This window comes from Rhinopithecus bieti, unplaced genomic scaffold (genome assembly GCF_001698545.2).
Source record: "Rhinopithecus bieti isolate Rb0 unplaced genomic scaffold, ASM169854v2 scaffold_28524, whole genome shotgun sequence".
Classification (NCBI taxonomy): Eukaryota; Metazoa; Chordata; class Mammalia; order Primates; family Cercopithecidae; genus Rhinopithecus; species Rhinopithecus bieti.
Genome location: NW_016812504.1, coordinates 229490 through 244842, shown reverse-complemented (window position 1 = coordinate 244842; position 15353 = coordinate 229490).

Genomic DNA, 15353 nt, shown 5'->3' with positions numbered 1-15353 from the left:
AAAGCTCACCAGATTTGTCTGCTTGTGAAATTTGGATTCTCAGGCTGCTCTTGTTCATCTGATTCCGTGTCTTCAAATTAGCAGAAACTTAAATCTAAGCTATTATCAAAGAACTACAGATGTTATCTTTCTCTGGTTCTGTTGTGCAGGATGATAAAGAACATGTTTTAAAATGCAATTAAATTTTCCCTTTGATTAAGTCCTTTAAATAAATTTAGTCTGTTTGCAAATATAGTGTGTTTTTCACATTTATTATGTGCATTGTCAACTTTGCATGTGGATGATGGTAAGATGGAAACCTATGCATAATTACTATCCCAAGGGGTTGACACTTCATCTCATTTCATTTTCCTATTTTTTGTCCCTCTCTATATATCTCATACTGTTTAAAACTGACCTTCCATAGGGACATAGTTGATTGCTTTCCCTTCAAATTCTACTTCTAGCTTGACAAGCTACATACCTAAGTCTGGTGGCTGCATGCCGCTGACTGTCTGTCCTTGTTTCTCCAGAGCACATAGAAACACACATGCATTTTAAGTTGTGGCTTCCATTAGTTTTCCAAGTTGTCTGCCTTCTGGTGGTAGCTTCATTACTATGAAGTCTCTCAGTTGCCTGATGTTGTTGATATGGATCTTATATCCAGCGTGGAACGGTATACAGGAAGTGCTGTGCCATGTCTGGGAACCTGGATGTCTTTATAGGAAATCCGTTTATGATAGGAGATTTTGATAATGAAGTTCATTTCATATTTCATTGCATTCATGCAACAGCTCCTAAAGTATTCAAGGCATGCTGCTATATCGGGAGAGAGCATTTTTTCATGAATATTCAAGATTGTTTCTGTTGTAACATTACTAAATTTTATCTAGTCGTATACTTTATAAAACTCTGGTATTTGTGTACTATTTGTACCTGGTAACAGAATATTCTAATTGGGTTTTACATTTTTCCAAATGAAAGAGTTTCAGTGAGTTTTGACCACATTGTATGAAAATCAAACTTCTCAGTTAATCTGTAAAAATAAACTATTGACATTAAGGAAACTATATTTATTAGGGAAATTTAAAAAACAAATTACACAACTAGATAATGGGATTAAAAGTTTGTATCATGATTTAATGAATACAGCAAACAATATATCTTTTCCAGTAATTAGAATAAAATGAATTTGAAACCAGAACTCCAAATCTATGCATTGCCAGGTCTTAAACTAAAATTTTCTAAAATATCAAAACATATCAAAAATAATATATTTACCATTATAAATATTGTATATGTGTTATTGTTAATGATTGTGAGTAATTAACACAGGCATAAAATGTATAAATAAATGGTTGAATTGAAATTGGAAATGCAGGTTTAAAATATTTACAGTATGGTTTTCTCATCTCACAGTTTGAAGATCACTGCTCTCGACCAAAGTTTCTCAAGGTGTGGTCTAGGGACACGTGTGGGAACCAAAGACCCTTTTGAGGTCTCAATAAGGGCAAAATTATTTTCATAACACATTTTTCATTTTTACTGCCATACATTCATGAACAGTGGAATTTTCCAGCTATATGCATGTTATCACAACAGACTAAATGCAAAATCAGATATAAGACGCTGTCTTCCATTAAGCCAGATGTTAAAGAGATTGACAAAACATGGAAAACATTCTACCACTCCTAAGTTCTGGTTTAAAAAATGTTTCTAAAAATATGAAATTATTACTTATTTTGAAATGAATTAACTCATATTTTAAAATCATCAATTTTAATTTTAAAAGAAGGTGAATATCAGTAAACATAACATATATGATCGAAGAGTTCGAAAATCATTACTCCAAAGAAACTAATCCTATCCACCATTATTTCTTGGAGGTAGGTTACTTGAGGCAGTAGCATGCCTGAAATATTTTGGTTTAAATCCTCAAATATGGGAGTTATTTAATTAGGAAATAACACTATGCTCTGACTCTCTGTGTATTGGTTTTAAAAAGTATGATCAAGTAATAGATACATATTCTAACCAGGATTTTAAAAGAAAGGTGACGAAGTCATCAATACCTCAAATATAAGAACTCAAGTGACTAATCCCACTTGAAATTCACTTTCTAGAGGCAATTAATATGTGTAGAATAAATGAGGTTCTTTTCAAAGAGAATAATATAGCCCATGGCTTTCTTTTCTTATATTTGCTGCCATCGTTCCCAGGGATATATTTAATTTTTAAGGGGAAACACTGTCTAAAGTTTGGTTCCTAGTAGAATTTTCCCATTCCTTTTTCTATATTGTTGTATTGGTTAGGAGTAGAATTTATTGCAAGTGATAGATATAGTATACATTTTAAGAATGTGTTTCTCTCTCACATGATCAGAGTCTGGATCTAAGTCATCTCTAGCTGGTTTCTAGTCCTCAGTGACCCAGACTCATTCTAAATCATTGCTTCATCATACGTAAGATGTGACCTTCATCTTCATAGTCAAAGATGGTGGCATTTATGTCCTAAGGAAGAAGACCAAGAAGTACACAAAGAAGATGGTAGACTCCATGCAACTTGAATCTTAAGGAAGGATCCATAAAGCCATCATATAATATCTCAAATTTTATGCATTGTTCAGAACTTCATCACATGACTAGAGTGGGTTTCAAAGAAGCTTGGGAAATTTAGAGGATTTTTTTCCTAAGTTGATCATTCCCAGCATAAAAAAAAAATCTATTATATTCAAAGAAGGGGAGAATAGTGATAACAAAGCAACTATTCATCTTTATTACCGCTAGAGTCCATCAAGTTTGGCAAACAATATTGGTAACCAGCATAGTACTATAATGAGCATCTCAGGTCAGTTATATCAAAACATCATAATAAATTTTTTTTTTTATTTTTTTTTTATTTTTTTTGAGACAGAGTCTTGCTCTGTCGCCCAGGCTGGAGTGCAGTGGCCAGATCTCAGCTCACTGCAAGCTCCGCCTCCCAGGTTTACGCCATTCTCCTGCCTCAGCCTCCCGAGTAGCTGGGACTACAGGCGCCCGCCACCTCGCCCGGCTAGTTTTTTGTATTTTTTAGTAGAGACGGGGTTTCACCATGTTAGCCAGGATGGTCTCGATCTCCCGACCTCGTGATCCACCCGTCTCGGCCTCCCAAAGTGCTGGGATTACAGGCTTGAGCCACAGCGCCCGGCCAAAATTCTTTTTAATATGTAAGCATCTTTTAAAATGTGCATATATATTTATGCATGTCCACTTGCTTGTTACTGTGTTTTAGTGCGTGATCTTGTTTAGGCAATAAGAGATGCACTCCATGTTTTATTTTTTTTAAATAACAACATCTATTGGTTTTAAGTTTGTCAGAAAAAGCACCAAACTATTAAATTTAAATGTTTAAGCTAAAAGTTGGAGCAGGAAGTCCTCTAGGTCAAGCTTAGTACTTAGATGTGTGTTTACTTAGATGTGTGTACTTAGCACTCATCTTAGTCCTTAGATGTGTGTCCTTATTTGTTTACAACAAATATTCTTTATTCCCCCAGGTGGCTGCTGTGTGAATCCACTACCCTATTTCACATATTTATTTTCCACTGTCTCAGAAACACTTTCCTGGAGAAGTTCAAAGACAACATCAAAACAAATGTGAAAATATGGGAACCCGAGAGGTGAGATGTGGGAGATCTCATACCATTACTTCGATTCCTAAATAAATGTTTACAACGATCTCACATAGAAACAAAGTCATGCTAACAAATAAATAAAACTCTCCAGATAAAAAACAAATACATATGTGACTTTTTATTAGCATTTTATTGTAAATGTGGTCAGTTCACTGTTAATAATCAATAGAAAATATTATTTGGGATGAAAAGTTGTTTACCTGAAGGAAATAAATTGTGTAATTTACAAGTTATTTTACTTCAGATAACTTTCCACTTGTATCACTTCCTCACTCAAATAAATATGCTTCCAGTTTCTGATTGCATATTTGACTAGCCAGTAGAAATCATTACAAGTAAATAAAAAAAAATTGGATCAAAGGGCTTGCATATTGTTAACATTTTAAGGAACGTGAGTTTAGACTTTAATGACAAAAAAAGAGTGAGAAGATCACCAAGACACAGGAAGCATCTTCTAATTAAGGGCATGTAATACTATTATTGAGTTCAGACAAAATAGTTACATTTTTTATAAATATATCTGTACTTATTGAAAGAAATTTTGTCAAGTTTTATTATGCAGCTTTCTCTGAAATATGAAACCAAACTGCCTCATACACTATTGAAGGTGTATAAAATTTCATTTGCAGATGGTGACATTCATATTGAGAAAAATAATTCCCTGATCCACAGCTGAAACATCCACTTCTGAACACCATGTCCTATTACAGCCATCTTTCTGGTGACCTGGGCTGCGGCTGTGGCTGTGGCTATGGGAAGCACCGTGTCTGTGGCTGAGTAAGGCAGGTGCAGACATGGCTGCCACCCATCTTACTCTGCCAGGTAATGACACCATGGATTCCACTGAGGAACACCCAGAGTAGTTCAGTCTACTGCACTCCTCCACCTTGATTTCCTGATTCTGTTTCTATAATTTTTCACGTGAGTAATTATATTTGCTATACAAACTCTGAGAGCTCATCTCGGTGAACCTGAACAACACAAGGTTTAAATCTGTCATGCTTCTGAATTCATGAAAAAAGCCAACAATGTGTCAAAAATTATAGATAAGTTTTATCTTTAATATTGTGCTACAGATAAATTTCTTTTATATTTTCAATCAGTATCTTTCATATGAAAAAAGTTTAAATTCTATTTTAATGGATTGTTTTCTCATGTTCAGGATGGTTCTACTTTATTCACATTAATTTGTGTAGAACTGTGAGAAACTGCTTTTGGGCACTGCCTTTCATGCTATTCTGAGATGACACTGTTTCAAAAGAGATAAGAATATAACCACCAGTCCATTATAATAACGTGGGTATAAAAGCTACTTTCAAATGTACCTACAGGCAGCATTATTACTATACATAAGCAAGCTAAATGTCATTTCACACAATAATAGTCCCATTTCCTGTTAACATATACTAGGGTTATCTTTCTAAAATCCCACAGCTAGGTTATATCATTCAGATCTGTGCCTTCAGGTGGATAGAAATTGTCCATTCTACTTTCCACGCTTCTTGCTGCTCCTCTCAGTTCTATAGCAAAAGAGGACAACACATATCTCAGGTCTGCCTTTCACTTACATTGGGATATATTAACCTTGTTCATCCAATTTCTAATTTAAAGAAAACAAAACTGCTTTTCTGAATTATTCTAGCTTTTTTTTTTTCCCCCGAGACAGAGTTTCGCTCTTGTTGTCCAGGCTGGAGTGCAGTGGTGAGATATCGGCTCACTGCAATCTTCACCTCCTAGGTTCAAGCGATCTTCCTGCCTCAGCCTCCCAAGTAGCCGGCTAATTTTTTGTATTTTTAGTAGAGACTGGGTTTCACCATGTTGGCCAGGCTAGTCTTGAACTCCTGATCTCAGGTGATCCTCCTACCTTGGCCTCCCAAAGTGCTGGGATTACAGGCATGAGCCACAGCACCTGGCCTTAATTATTCTAGCTTTCTTCTCCAAGCCAACATAATAAGGAATAGGAATCTCCAATTCATAAAACATCAGTGACGAGCAATGTTTCTCAACATCCTATGTATGAGTCACACAATATTCTTAAATATCAACACACGTGATGCAAGCACTTCAGATAGTTCAAAGAAAAGTATTCATTATTTTTAAAACTTTTAATGGCATGATGTGGGAAATGTATTTTTTCCCACATTTTAAGAAGCCCTATTTTACCACATCAACAACTGATTAAAAATATCCTCCTCCAGTGTTTTATCTGATACAGTGGATTTTTCTCAAAGTCTCTTGCCTAACTGACACATTATCAAATGATGAATAATAAAAAACACATTATTCCACACACCCTCATTGACAAAGGATCATAGCCCTGCAGCTAGAATAGTTACCGCCTAATAAATATTTTGAATAAATAATGACAATGAATCGTGTTGAAAATTTCATGTCTTGCTAGAATTTCTTATTTTTTATAGCAGAATGTGGAAGTAGGAATGAACTATCATGAGTCTTGAGATACAAGTAACGTTAGTTTGCTCAGAGAATATTGGCAGTCTGTATGCTCTGTGTGGAGTACTCAGGATAGAGTATAGCTTTTGCATAAGAGAAAATATGGACATTCCCAGTGTCTCACTCATCTATAGTATGACTATGAATTAGATGCACAAATTATATGCATCCCTGTTTGACCATTCTGTTAAGCAGATCAAAACCATTTCTTCCAAATGGAATACAATAACTGCTTAATATATGATGTATATATGTATTACTTCAGCCATATTTAGCTATGCTATCCTTCAAGCAATTCCATGTGAATATCATTGTGTAGCTATGTTTCAGTCAACTAGATGCATCACTGTGTCCCCTTCTATTCGCTTTTTTCAAATCCACCTCTTTTGCTTCTTACGTCTGCTATCCAGCCTGTCAGTGAGAAGTACTTCAAATGCTGTTCATCATAAAGCCTAATCTGATTCATAGTTTCTTCTCAGACAGAATCTAAGCTCTTTCATTAGAGAGATGTTCTATGGGCTGGGAGTAGTGGCTGATGCCTGTAATCCCAGCACTTTGGGAGGCTGAGTCAGGCAGATCACCTGAGGTCAGGAGTTGGAGACCAGCCTGGCCAACACGGTGCAACCCCATCTCTACTAAAAATACAAAACTTAGCAGGGCGTGGTGGTCCACACCTGTAATCCCACGTACTCTGGGAGGCTAAGGCAGGAGAATTGCTTGAATCTGAGAGGCGGAGGTTGCAGTGAGCCGACATCGTGCCACTGCACTCCAACCTGGGCAACAGAGTGAGACTGTGTCTGGAAAAAAAAGGAAAAAAGAGAGAAGTGTTCACTCTCTGCATTAGGCACCTGCTTTATCCAGTTGCCTTCTGAACAGAATTCGAAACTCTGTAATTATGTGTTCCTTGTGTCCATTTTCAACTGCTTTATGCAAATACCTCACTCCATGGTATGTACAACACTGTGTCAGGTTCCCAATACCAGGGGAGGGCTCCCACTACCTCGAGGACAGCAAAGCTCATCACAATGCCAGTACTAGCAATAAAAGTCCAAACACTTCTACCCACCGCATCTTGGCATCAGAGTTGCCAAGGGAACCACAACAGCATCAAGCACAGGATGGAGCAACGCTTTTACTCACATCAGAAGAGACAAGGTGAGATCAGCTCCAACAGCATGTGCCCATCCCTCAGGGCTAGCGGGTCCCCAGGTTGCCACACAAGACAATGAGATTATGCACACCCTTCTGGAGCCATGGTAAAAGGACCCCTCCTCATCACCCATGGATCCCGGGATACTGAAAGCTAGAGCATGTCTTGCCTGAGAGCCATTGACTTACTATCTTAGGCACACACTGAGCTTGAAACAGGGAATATATCCCCACACAAGATTATAAACCTGGCACTAATTACATAGGTTTGTTTTTTTTTTTTTTTTTAGTTGGAGTCTCTCTCTGTTTCCCAGGCTGGAGTGCAGTGGTGCAATATCGGCTCAGACCCATTTTTACAGGGTTAAGTGGGAATCAAAAGACTGCATGCAAGTGACCAGCTTTCCCCACACACCAGATCACCAGGAAAACTGTAGACATTGGGAACTGTGTTAGGCCATTTTTGCATTGCTACAAAGAAATATCTAAGACTGCATAACTTGTAAGAAAAGGGGTTTCATCATCTCATGGTTCTGCAGGCTGTACAGGAAGCACAGTGGCATCTGTTTCTGGGGGGTGCCTCAGGAAGCTTCCAATCTTGGCAAAAGGTGAAGGGGGAGCAGGCACATCATGTGTCAAAAGCAGGAGCAAATGCAGAGCAGAGAGGTGCCAGATACTTTCAAATGACCAGCTCTCATGAGCACTCACTATCATACTATCACAAGGACAGCACCAAACCATAAGGAATCTGCCTCCGTGATCCAGACACCTCCTACCAGGCCCCACCTCCAGCAATGGGTATTATAATTCAATATGAGATTTGGGTGGGAACACATAGCCAAACCACATCATTCCATCCCTGGCCTCCCCCAAATCTCATATCCTTCTCACATTGCAAAATATAATTACGTCTTCCCAACAGACCCTCTAAGTCTTAACTACAAAGTCTCATCTGAGACAAGGCAAATCCCTTGCACTTACGAGCATGTAAAATTTTTAAAAAGTTATCTGCTTCTTGTATTTTTAGTAGAGACAGGGTTTCACCATGTTAGCCAGACTGGTCTTGAACTTCTGACCTCGTGATCTGCCTGCCTCGGCTTCCCAAAGTGCTGGCGTGAGCCACCGTGCCCGGCCAAGCTATGGATTCTACTAAGAAACTTCTAGAGAAACCCCAGGACTCCTTTCCCTGTGTTACCCAACTCCATATTCTGTGTCTTCTCTTTTTAGAATACTGATTATCTCATCTTAGGCTACTTTGGGAAGAGATAATAGTTTTAATTCTACATGCATCATCTAAATTGAACATAATAATCTGGAATAACTTACTTTATAAAAGAAATGTTTTCTCTTCATACTGTATTACAATTATTGCTCCACATACATTTTAGTTTAACATCCTTCATGTGAGAAAAATTTTTGTGTTAGTTTTCAATAAAATCTTCTGCATTTACAACATTGCTTTTTAAACACTACTTTGTTAGATCTGTTACATGCACATGTGTGTGTGAGAGAGTATTATTGTGACAAAAATATTGCTTACATGCTGAGAAACTAAAAATTCAAAGGCTTAAAATTAGTTATTTCTAAATGAAACTTGCTTTCAATGAACCTGCAATTACTGCAGCCTTGCCTATCTGATCATAAAATATCAGCCTATATGCTAAGTTTTTACCTAATGAATAGACCCCCACAACAGCACCCCTATTTCTAATCACTGTATTCTATGTACCTTGGTCTTTGGCTGCTTTCTTGTACACCACATTTGAATATTTAGGACTGTGACTGTATTTGGAATTTTCATTTCACATTATTCTAAATGATCCTCTTCTATTTCCTAGCATATATATTTAAGCCACATCCCATATCTAATCATCACACACAAAGTGGGTCTGAACATCATTTTTGTCTTTGAGAATCTCTGGAAAGTATCACCCTTTACCATATCAGCACATCAACCATACAAAATTAGATCACTGCTTTCTGGGAACAGTGGTTTTGAGTTTTATGTTTCCAATTTCTGTTTTGAAGATATACATACAAACTTACTTTTATATTGAATACAGCTTTCCCTCAGACTCTACTTAAAGAAAAAATATCAGAGTTATATTATTTCTACATCATTCCCTTTAGGATTCCTTTTGATTTAACATTATATGTTATTGTGACCTTTATTTGAAATTATAAGCTTTTGCCCAAATGATTGATAGAGGTACAGCAACTTTGAAATATCAATATATCTCATGTTGCAGACATTATTCTTTAAAAACAATATGTGTGTCCAAGCAACTCTTTCAAAGTTGCAAATTTATATGAATTTCTTAAACAAGGTTATGGTATTAAGGACATTTGTGATTTGCCCTAAAGTATTAGAAATCATGCGCCTTTTTCTCAGCTTATAAATTATTTTAATCTATCTTTCCTTCTGGGATAAAGCAATTTTCTCAAATGGCATTCTACACATATCCTAGGCTATCTTATAAGAGAGAAATTAAACAGTAGTCAGGGCACAATACCATTGACAGAATTCACACGGTTCAGTACTGAGGACAGCCCTCAGCCACAGTAAAGATTTCAGGCTTTTTTTTTTTTTTTTAAATAAATGAATGAAAATAAATTAATTAATTGAAAAGTTTATAAACTTGTGTTAAGGTTTTATATGATTTCCATACTTTTAAAGTTAAAAACACGTGCGAAAACATGACTATTAAGATGTTCACACATTTATCTCGTTCCAGAGCCCCAGTGCCCAAATTATTTCATTCTGTCCAAATGGTACTATTCAAATCTTTCCCAGGGTAAGCTCAGAGGGAAAGATAAATTCACTAGAAGTGGAAAGTGAGGAGGAGTTTGTACCCCATCGTCCTTCACCCTATATTACTAGGGCCATGAATACGTGGAAAACAAATACTCTATACCAAACCCTCTGATGTTTCTGATGAAAAAATTGGATTGTACACTTAAGATTGCCTAACAAAATAAAACAAATTACTTTTAATGTGTGGTTTTTCATCCAACTGCTCACATGTTTCTGTACAATTTGCCTTTAAAGAATTGCTTCAGTAGGTTTCATGAAAATGCAATTTTGTAAATAAAATGAAATCTCATCATTTCCATTTTCTGGTAATAGTTTCAGAAGATAAATTTGAAACCATGAAGAAAATATTTGGTGTTTTAAAAGTAGTCAGAAAAAGGAACATTAAAACTATTGGAATGATAGTTTTAATGGAAGGATAGTTTTAAAGGAAATTTTATTGGAAGGAAAAGTCCAGTGAATCTGATAATATCCAATTTTAAGTATTGGCTTTCTGTTGAGAGTCTCATGAAGCCACGTGATATCTTTTGCCTTTTAGTAGTAAATAATTAATCATGTAAAAATGAGGATAATCTCTCAAGGGAAAATAAAAGGTGGAAGGGGTTGATGTAGCAGGGAAGAGATGAAGAAGGTCAAGCTCAAAGAAGATTATCATGACTTGCTGAATATCAGCACAGACAATAAACTAATGTCAACTCTACTGCTTGTCATGAGTCTACTCGTCAGCTGGGAAGTTTTCTGTTCATGGACGACTCCACTCATATCTCTCCTGTTAGCCACAGGTTAAGTAGCCAGTGCTCTAAGATAGGAGAATCCCTCATATGTTTGAGGTTTTCCTGGCTGGAGGCTTAGGTGTCTGTTTCCTATCATGTGGTCTGTTATTCTCTAGGAGGTTTAGCAAGAGTTGTTCTCATGGAATCTGTGGAAGGATTCCAAAATAGTGAGGAGAAAAGCTTAAGATCTCCCGAGGTCTATTCTAGAAGCTGGCACTTCCAATGTATTTTATTGGCCAAAACAAATCTCAAGACCAGCAGGGATTTAAGCAGTGGAAACAGGCTGCAGTCCTTGTTAGGAGAAGCTGTTAAATCATATGGCAAGGTGCCTAGATACAAGGAAGAATGAAGAATTTACATTATTTTAGTAAGTAACCTACAACATGACAGAGTATCATTAATCTCTTTATATAATTTGTTAGATGGGCAGAGTAGATTAAGAGACATATGGTTCAGCAGCATGGTAAAATAATGTGCTCTGAGAAACCTCCTATGACTAAGAATAAGGAGAAAACAAAAAATAACAAATTTATTTTTATGTCTACTTTGATTAAAAAATCATTAGGTACAACAAACATATAACTAACACTGAATAAAAAAGCATTTGTTTATTTACACATTACTTATAAACATACCTACATTGAAAAATATGGTGTGTGTATATATATATACACAATATATATATTTTGTATATAGTATATGTTAAACAACAGTTTAACCAGAAAAACTAAATGAATTCGACATATTGCAAGCAGAAAATAATACTTCACAGTCATTGGAAGTGTAGGAGAAGCAAAGACGAGAGAAGACCCCTATTATATCGCGCATTCTTTGCTAGGCTTCAAATCAAGAAATTGCAGGAACCAGGGGAAAGCATAATTTTTTTTTTTTTTCCTTTTAAGATGGAGTCTCTTTCTGTCACCCAGGCTGGAGTTTAGTGGCATGATATTGGCTCACTGCAACCTCCGCTCCTGGGCTCAAGCGATTCTCCTCCCTCAGCCTCCCAAGTAGCTGAGATTACAGGCACACACCACCATGTCTGGCTAATTTTTTGTATTTTTAGTAGAGAAGGGGCTTCTCTGTGTTGGCTAGACTGCTCTCAAACTCCTGACTTCAGATGATCTGCCAGCCTTAGCCTCCCAAAGTATTGGAATTACAGGTGTGAGCCACTGCGCCCAGTCAGAAAGCATAATTTTCAGTAGGTGGACTTCTCTCTTTCCAAGGCTAGTGATTCATAAGGAAATGTTCAGAGGATGCTGCAAAACCTTACATCCATGAAAAGCCATGAATATCATTTGTATCCACCACAGCAATGATGTAGCTTTGGTTTCTCATATCTTTCAAATCTCTTAAAGCTACTCTCATTGACTGAGAGTAAACACAATTCTTGTTCTGAGTAATCAAGTTCCTGAGAGAGTATGGAAGGGTGCTAAGCTGCCTAAATATGATCCCACTAGGATTTATAAAATTTTTAATTTTTACAGATAGATAATAGTTGTACATATTTATGGGATACATGTGTTATTTTGATTCAAGCACACAATGTGTAATGATCACATCAGGGTAACTGAGATATCTCACCTTAAACATTTATAGTTTATGTTAGTAATATTTCAATTTCACTCTTCTCATTACTTTGAAGTATACAATAAGTTGCTGTTTCCTATGATTGCCCTATTGTGCTATCAAATACCATACATTATTCCTTCTATCTAACTGTATTTTTGTACCCATTAACCAACCCCTTGTTTATCCTCCCTGCTGTCTCCCATTCTCCTTCCAAGCCTATGGTAACTATCACTCTATTCTCTATCTCCATATACACCATTGTATTAATCACTTTCTCCATGAATATCCCTGCTTCCAACACCTGCGTTTGGATGGTGCTAGTAAGGAACATCTCAAATGTTAAATTTATTCATCTGAAATACACCACACATTATAGTTTTCTAAGACAGCCTAGAGTTTTCATGAGTGGGACACTGTTTTCTGTCTTCGTAAGGTACTTCTGACTCCCACAGGCAGGTGACTGCCGAGTAGGACTAGGACCCATCCCCTGGAACTTTTGGCTACTTTGCCTTGGATCAGGACCATGCGGGAAATACCTTTCTTCAGAACTGGTAGAACAACTGTGAGGCCAAAGGAGGGTCCTAGATTCCAGTCAAGGTAGGGTTAGAAAGTCCTTCCACACATATACCACCTCAAGTGGAGGACCCAAGGAGCAGATCTGAGAATACCAGCCAAAACAGGTCGTAGGCTAGTGCGACGAGATGAAGGGAGTTCAGAAGGAACTATGAGAGCCAAGCCTCTCTGGATCTTAAGAAGACACAATGAATGGGAGGTTGAGGCTGGAGAATTGCTTGAACCAGGGAGGCAGAGGATGCAGTGAGCCAAGATCACACCACTGCACTTCAGCCTGGGCGACAGAGCAAGACTCTGTCTCAAAAAAAACAAAAAACAAAACACACACACACACACACACATACACAATGAAAAGATGAAGACTCATAAGGAACAATTCTGAGTACAGAAAGCACACAAATTAATCATGGCAGGAGCAAGAAGCGAGAGGTTTCAGATCTTTTGGGAGGGAATTCAAACAGACAACAGTGAGTACTGGCAAAACAGTATCTGGGTTTTTTTTTTCCTGTAAGAGCGAGGGTTAATGCAAGGGTAATTTATCAAGCAAAAATTAGCTGGGTGTGGTGGCACACATCTGTAATCCCAGCCACTTGGGAGGCTGAGGCATGAGGACACTTGAACGTGGGAGGTGGAGGTTGCAGTGAGCCCACATCGCATCACTGCGGTGCATGCACTCCAGCCTGGGTGAGAGACAGACTCTGTCTAAAAAAAAAAAAAAAAAAGTCTATGAGTGCATAAGAATGCTTAAGCATATTATTTTCACAACTGCTAAATTATACACTCATTCTGGAAATTGATAAATGAAAAAAAATCAACTATTTTCCTCTCCTGAATAAACTTATTGATGAGAATGTTTTTCCTCTTTATAGGTTTCTATCTTCTATATGTAGAAGTAATGATAGAATTGTAAAATCAGCATTTTGAACTTCTGGCAATTAATGGGTCTAGATAACTGTTACTGAAAGTAAAAAACTGCAGCTAAAAAGTTTATGAGGGAGATTGTAAAATGAACCCAATTCATAATCCCAGCATTACTAAATGTGAAGCAATGGGCCACCCAGACACCATGTACATCCTAATATGATGTAATAAAATGTACATAGAGCAACTATAAAATATCACTCTTGTCAACAAATAGTAAAAATACCCAGAATCACATCAACCTTTGTCATCTACCTGCCGATGGTATGAGGGACAGAGGAAGATATGAAAAGGAAAAAACAAGAAAGAAATCGGCCACATCTAAAATGCAAGAATTCTATAGGACAATAATAAAGTTTCCTCAAAACAATAAAATGCATTAAAAAGGAATAAAAAAGAACCATCACATCTCTAAAAAGAGTTAAAGACATGCCTACATGTAATGAATGTGTGTCTTAATGTAAAAAAAAAAATGACTATGAAAATATGTTTGGGAAGCAATCAAGGAAAACTGATCACGAATTAACTATTAGAGGATGCCAAATAATTCTGTAATGTCATTGGTGTGATAATGGTATTGTGGCTGTCTCTGCATATTTTTTTAGACTTCTGTTGTGATAGAGATGTACACTGAAGTACCTATAAGAAAAATGTTGTCTTGCCTGGGATTTGTTTTAAAATATTCAGCAGAACTAACGGTAACTATGAAAAATGTACAGGGAGAGAAGGAACTGATGACAGAATAGTGATGGTTATTAAAATCCAGGGATGTGTTTATAAAGCTTCAAATTACAATTCTATATACTTCTACATCTGAATAAAATTTACTTATGAAAGTAAATAATGAACAAGAAAAAACTTAGCTGACTCTGCTAAATAAACTCTATTGTTAATGGAAGTTATTTTTCTTTGGAGAAGATTCCCACATAATATATGCACAAGTAATGAGAGAATTTTAAAAATCAACCTTTTACAACCCACTCAATGATTAAATTTGACACAAAGTTGTCAAACATTTTAAGCTAAACAAAGTGTGAGTAAGGGCTTTAAAATAAGAATAAGAAAAACACATTAAAGGCATATGATTTGATCAGGAGAAGGCTGACACAATAGCAAAGTCATCTTGTTTACAAAGGCCTCACATTGTTTAATAAAACAAATATTCAGGAAGTATACTAATACAAATTAATAGAAAATATGCAATCTACAGGTCCTGTGATGGGTCCCACCCACCACTGAGGGTATATATAAAAGGACTGACCTGGGCATATAGGGATATTCAAACTAAAGAAACTGATTCCTTGCTCCTCAACCAAATCCTCCACTCCGGAAACCATGTGCTACTACGTCAGCTACTATGGCGGTCTGGGCTATGGCTATGGAGGCCTGGGCTGTAGCTATGACTGTGGCTATGGTTATGGCCGTGGCTACAGAGGCCTGGGCTGTGGCTATGGCC